This window comes from Mandrillus leucophaeus, unplaced genomic scaffold (genome assembly GCF_000951045.1).
Source record: "Mandrillus leucophaeus isolate KB7577 unplaced genomic scaffold, Mleu.le_1.0 Scaffold13, whole genome shotgun sequence".
Classification (NCBI taxonomy): domain Eukaryota; kingdom Metazoa; phylum Chordata; class Mammalia; order Primates; family Cercopithecidae; genus Mandrillus; species Mandrillus leucophaeus.
The window spans coordinates 4,588,527-4,594,935 of NW_012101254.1; positions in this window are offsets into that span (position 1 = coordinate 4,588,527).

The window sequence follows — 6,409 nt, forward strand, 5'->3', positions numbered from 1 at the left end:
GGGGGGAGGGGGGAGGGCCCGTCCCTCAGCCAGCCCCAGCTCTTTACATGGCTGATTAACTCGGGGAGGGGAGGGCTTTCAGGTCAGAGAGGAAGGAACCAGAGAAGAGGGACAGCTAGGGAAGGGGTGAAATGGAGAGCGGAGGGAAAGAGGCAGGCTGGATTTCTCTGCTGCGAGCTGCAGGGCTGTTCAAAGGAGAGACTGGAGACCAAGGGGCCAGAATGCAGGTTGCGAACCTTAGAAGCCTCGTGCTGCAGTGACTGGGTGGGGTAGCATGGGCACATGGGCAGGTCCCGCCCTTCTCCCCAGGCTGCCCACCTGGAGTGGCCCAGGGTGAGTCCTGCACCACGTCTGAGAGGTGAAGGCCAAGGTCCAGGACCCAGGGGGCAGGGTCAAGAGGAAGCCCGGGTGATAAGCACCACCCTCTATCGGCCCTCCCGCCCGGTCAGGGCCCCAGTGCAGCCAGCTTGAAGGAGGCATTTGGCCCTCCCGCTGCCTAGAACCCCGCTGGCTGGGGAGCAGCGCCCCCCACAGGGGCCTGCACCACGGTAGCGGCAGAGGCAGCCGGAAGTCTCTGCAGTGAGTCTCAGGACTGGGGTCAGGATGGGAAGACCCTTTTCCCCTCCGCCAGGCAGAGCCCCTCACTGTGGAGAACTGTATTCAGGGTGTTCCTTTTACAGTTGGAGTACTCTTCTCTCTCAACTCTCCAACCTCCCTTCCCCCAACTCTGGCAGTTCCCAGGGCCACCTCGTCAGTACCTGGTAAGTACCTTCCAAGGGGTGCGTGGAGGGGCAGTTCCCAGGCCCCAACAGGGCAAAGCCTGAGGCCCCAGATGCAGCTGTGTGTGGGCTTTTTCTTTTTTCTTTTTTGAGATGGGGTCTTGCTATGCTGCTCAGGCTAGCCTCAAACTCCTGGGTTCAAACAATCCTCCTGCCTCAGCTTCCTAAGCAGCTGGGACTCCACGTGTACACCACCACACCCCCAGATGCAGCTGTGATCACCAGCAACCCCATACACAAAGCAGGCCCTGTTTCCTTAACTGGCAAGAGAAAGAACGTGGGGAGGGTGGGTAGGCAGGAAGGCCCAGGTTGCCAGAGCCGGTGCCTCCCTCCTTCAGCCCTGGCCCTAGCCTCTCTCTGCTCTTGCCATTCCCCATGCAGTACCCCAGACACCCTCATCTGCTCTCTGGCTACAGCATCCTGGGGACAGGAAGAAGTCTGGGCCTGGTGAAGCTCACTCAGAGGACATGACCCAAACAACCTTAACCTCCAATTCCATTCTCTTGTTTGCTTTGGCTCAACAATGATGGCTATAAATTTAATTTAAAGGACTGTAGCCAAAAACCTGGGGAGAAATAGAAGGGAACTGAACCCAGAATATTAAAAAGATAAGAAAGCTTACCAAAATAAGCAGGGTTCAGACCCTAAAACAACAGACTTGCTTTTTCCTGACCATGGAGTCTGCCCAAGCATGGCCTCCCTGCTTCCCTCCATCCTGCTGGACCAGGACGTGGTCACACAGGACTGCTGGGAGGCACAGTAACACGGGGAGTGGCTACTGACTGCACACTCCTTAAAGGAAGGCATGCTCCCCCAGCATCTAACTCACAGCCAGACACCAAGTACATGCTCAGTGTGACTGCTGGTGATGGAAGGAATGGGTGGAAGGATGGTGAACAGATAAACATCAGGCCAATGCAAAGTCCATAACATACCCTCTAATCCCCAGCTCCTACCAATGGGCCAACAAGCAGGTTTCATACATGCTGATTCCCGAGGTATAAATCTGTGTCTGATGGGAGCATGTGATGGTAGCAATCCAGGTGCTCTCAAGCAGGCAGTCATTTCTATTTCTTGGGTTCTCCAGGGAGTACAAGCCCTTCCACACCCCTGCCCTGGACATGGCTTCCCCCAGCCCCACCACAAATTCAGTGTTTAGCTTTCCCTCAAGTCTTGCTTGTGACTCTATTAATCTCCTGCAGATTCATCACAGCTTCCCCGACCTTCTCTAGAGCCTTTGAGCGCCCAATCTCAATACCCATTTTTTTCCTTGCCACTTGGTAAATGACCTCAGCTTCTAAACCAGTCCCTCAGTAACCTCGTGAAACCTGCTTACCACCACAGAGCATCAGCCTAACAACTATTGTGACAACGTCCTTGCCTCAAATTTCCTTCTCTTTGGCCTGCTACAGGATTTGAACCTGCCAATACGTCTCCTGTCCCTCACACACTTGGAATTCTGGGCCTCTTGAGGGCTTTCCTCTGAGTTCTCTTGCTGCCCTTGCTGAAATTGAGGCTTGCCCCCATTCTACAAATATGCATATTTTAAAAGCTTCAATTACCTTTATGTTGATGCTTCAGTCAACACGTTTATTGAGCACCTACTATGTGCTCAACCTTGTTCTGGGTGTTTGGGATACATCAGTGAATAAAGTCCCTGCTCTCATGGTACTTGTGTTATCACATATAAATGCCACCTGTCTCTGTTGTGCTTGCTGCAACTCCCCAGCTCCATTACCTCCATAACATCTCCATATAGATGGCCCATGGCAGCTAGGTATCACACCCAAAGGGAATCAACCCTCCCCTCCCCCAAACTGGCTATCTGGTCTACCTTCATCAGTCTTCATTCTTCCAGTCTTGAGGTCCCACACTGTGCGGTCATTCTTCACTCTCCTCTCTCCTCAGTCGTATAACATCTATTCCTGTCTCTGAATCCAGACCCTTGTCACCCATGCTATGTTTACTGCAACAACTTCCTAATTGGCTTCCAGATGGTGGAATGGCTCCTTTCCCTCTTCTAGGCACTGCTGCCAGATGAGTCTTCCGTAAGCACTCATCCCATCCTGACCCTCATTCTCTGCTCCTCACCTCCACCGGTCAATGCCCCCTTATTGTCTCTGGGGATATTATTGCAGAACTACAGACACTTTGCAGTTTTACACTGGGAATTGCCAACTACCCTTTTAAAGCCTATAGGTGGGCTGGGCATGGTGGCTCATGGCTGTAATCCCAGCACTTTAGGAGGCTGATGCGGGAGGATCACTTGAGCCCAGGAATAGACCAGCCTGGGCAACATGGCGAATCCCCATCTCTACAAAACAAAACAAAGAACAAAAATTAGCCAGGCATGGTGGCATGTGCCTGTAGTCCCAGCTTTTCTGGAGGCTGAGTGGGGAGGATCGCTTGAGTCCAGGAGTTTGAGACCAGCCTGGGCGACATGGCAAAACCCCATCCCTACAAAAAAAACCACAAAAAATTAGCCGGGCATGGTGGTATGGCCATTGTGGTCCCAGCTACTTGGGAGGCTTAAGTGGGAGGATCACTTGAGCCCACGAGGTCAAGGCTGCAGTGAGCTGAGATCGCGCCACTGCACTCCAGCCTAGGTGACAGAATGAGACCCTATCTCAAAAAAATTTTTTTAATATAAAAACTAAAAGCCTACAGGCATACTGACTTGCCCATGGTTTCAGGTAGGTAGTTGTAAGGTGAGGACTAGAGTGCAGCTGACAAAGCTCCAGGTGGACTACCTATGTTGAGGGGGTTGTCTCCTTCACTAGGGTGGACAGTGAAGAGGTGGGAGAAAATGGCTGTAATAGCAACCCAACGTTAGCCAGACTTCTTTCAAGGCGGGGGATAGAGTCAAAGGATTCATGCAAGTGTCAAAGGGATGTATCTGTAAAGCGCTTAGAACAGTGCTTGGCATATAAATGTTTCTTATAAAAGAAATAGATCAAACCTGTTAAGTACCTCAGGAAGGAAAGTAACTTTTTATGCTTTGTGACAATTACATGGCACATATGAAGTTGTTTCTCAGTGAATGTGGAACAGGCTCAGTCAAAGGTATTGTATTAAAGGGCTAATTTTGGCTGGGTGCGGTGGCTCACGCCTGTAATCCTAGCACTTTGGAAGACCGAGGCGGGTGGATCACTTGAGGTCAGGAGTTCAACACCAGCCTGGTCAACATGGCAAAACCTCTACTAAAAATATAAAAAGTTAGCTGGGCGTGGTAGCACGTGCCTGTAGTCCCACTTACTTGGGAAGCTGAGGCAGGAGAATCACTTGAACCTGGGAGGCGGAGGTTTTAGTGAGCCAAGATCGCACCACTGCACTCCAGCCTGGGCGACAAAGCGAGATGCCATCTCAAAAAGATAAAAATTTTTTTAAAAGGCACTAATTTTGGTTTTTGCTGGTTAAGTTTTTTCATTTTATTTCCCAATATAATAAGATCTACTTTCTGGTCATTTGGGAAAAAAGTTTATTCAACTCAGAGCTATGTTATGATTCGGAGAGCCAAAGAAAGGCTCAGGACAGGAACACCTCCCACCACTTAGCAACTGAGTAAAATGCGTTCGCTACTTGGCAGCAAACACCGCTTCTACTTGAGGGTGAGGCTATCCAAGTTCTGTGGGAATCTGTGTGTGAGTCCCAAGTACCCACGAGTACAATTGGGAAACTAATCTTTGACTTGTTCTAAGAGTTTAAGCAAGGAAGTGGAGTCTCTAGAAAGAAGAGGAAGGGTTCTGGAAATGACACTATTTTCCAACCAACAAAGTCCTCCAGGTACCTGAGGGAGACCTCGTCAGGCAGGAATCTGGGTTTGCAAAGACTGGAAAGGGTTAACATTAGCAGGCCCGGAGGCCTCCACACTCTAGGACTTGGCATTATACTTGGTATCCTCCTTCAAATAGTACCTATGGTTGTAAATTAACATTTCTATTGGAATGGACATCCAAACCCCCTGGTCTGGTCCGTCAGACTCTCAACCCTCACAATACTGAGTAGGAATCTTCTGCTGCGTTCAGTGTCTCCTCACTGTACCACAGACAATTTCCATTCCTCTCGAACTGTACTGTAAAGGAGATTCTTCGTCCTTCCTCACGACACAGGTCACACCCCACGGCACAGGCTTTTCCGACTCCATTATCTGTGCTGACCTCTTCTGAAAATTGGTTCCCTCCAGGACACCTTAGGTTTGTTCTCTGGCTGCTTAGATTTGTGGCTTGTCTTTCCCACTGGTTTTTGGACGCCCTTAAAGCCAGAAATGACCTTTCCCTTTTTAACAGAAAGGTAAGTTGTTAAGAAGTCCTTTGTATGTGTCTCAAGGTGAGTGGCCCAGCAAGCTACCACTTTTTTTTTTTGAGATACAGTGTCACTCTTATTGCTCAGGCTGGAGTGTAATGGTACCATCTCGGCTCACTGCAACCTCTACCTCCTGGGTTCAAGCGATTCTCCTGCCTCAGCCTCCCAAGTAGCTGTGATTACAGGCGCACGCCACCAAACACAGCTAATTTTTGTATTTTTAGTAGACAGGGTTTCACCATGTTGGCCAGGCTGGTCTCAAACTCCTGACCTCAGGTGATCCACCTGCCTCAGCCTCCCAAAATGCTGGGATTACAGGCGTGAGCCACTGTGCCTGGCCCGCACTTCTCTGAGCCAGCGTCCACAGCTGTGAAATGGGTGGAAGGCTGGTGTGAGAAGTGAGAATACGCATCAAGTTCCTCTTCACACTAAGTTCTCATAAAACGAGGTCCTTCTCCTTTTCTCATCTCTAGAATACGCTGATACTCTCTGGATGAAGTAGGTGCTTCCTGAATGGTGTCAGAGCGGTTTGCATTATCATGTGCCAGTGTGCAGCAGTTTAATCTGTAGAAGCCACTGGAAGCCTCATGACCTGAGGCTGAAAACTGAGGGTTAGAATTGCCTTGTTCGTCTTCATACTCCCACTGCACATGGTGCTTTGTACCCACAGCGTGCTAAGTTTTGTTGGAACAAGGAACGAGATTTCTCCAATGCTGCTCAAGTTCACTGGATGGCACAGCCGCTCCTCAGAAGCCCTCAACCACAGACACATAAGCTACTCCCCTTAGGCCCCTGCCCTGGGGTCTCCAAGCCAAACTGCTCCTCAGCCCTCCATGGCATCTGCCCCCTGTCCAATGTCAGGCAGAGGCTCCCAGGGTTGGGAAGTAGGAGGGGCTCCTAATAGTGACAGTGGCTGGGGAACTCTAGGGTGGTTTTGAGAATGCAATGGCAGCCTTAGCCACTAGAGGAGGACTAACCACTAAGAATGGGGAAGAGTCAAGGCCCGGCTTCAGACAGGCCGCAGTGCTCAGCCTTCCTTTCACCCTGATGAGTGTTCTCCCAGTGTCAGAAAGAGGGCAGAACTCTGTCAAGTCTTTGAGTCAACAGAATTGAGGAAGAAGGACTGGGACACCAGCCAGAGCCTCCAGGTAAGCTCTGGCATTAGCACGACACAGGACTCAGCAGAGTAACATGCTCCCGCTGAGTCCCAAAGAGCCACGAGTGTGAAAATGGCGAGTGTGGGCACACAGCCTTAGCCAGAGCCCTGCCTGGTGAGGCTGCTCTTATCATTTGGGAATCTGCTCAATTTTTCTTTTTTTTTTTTTTTT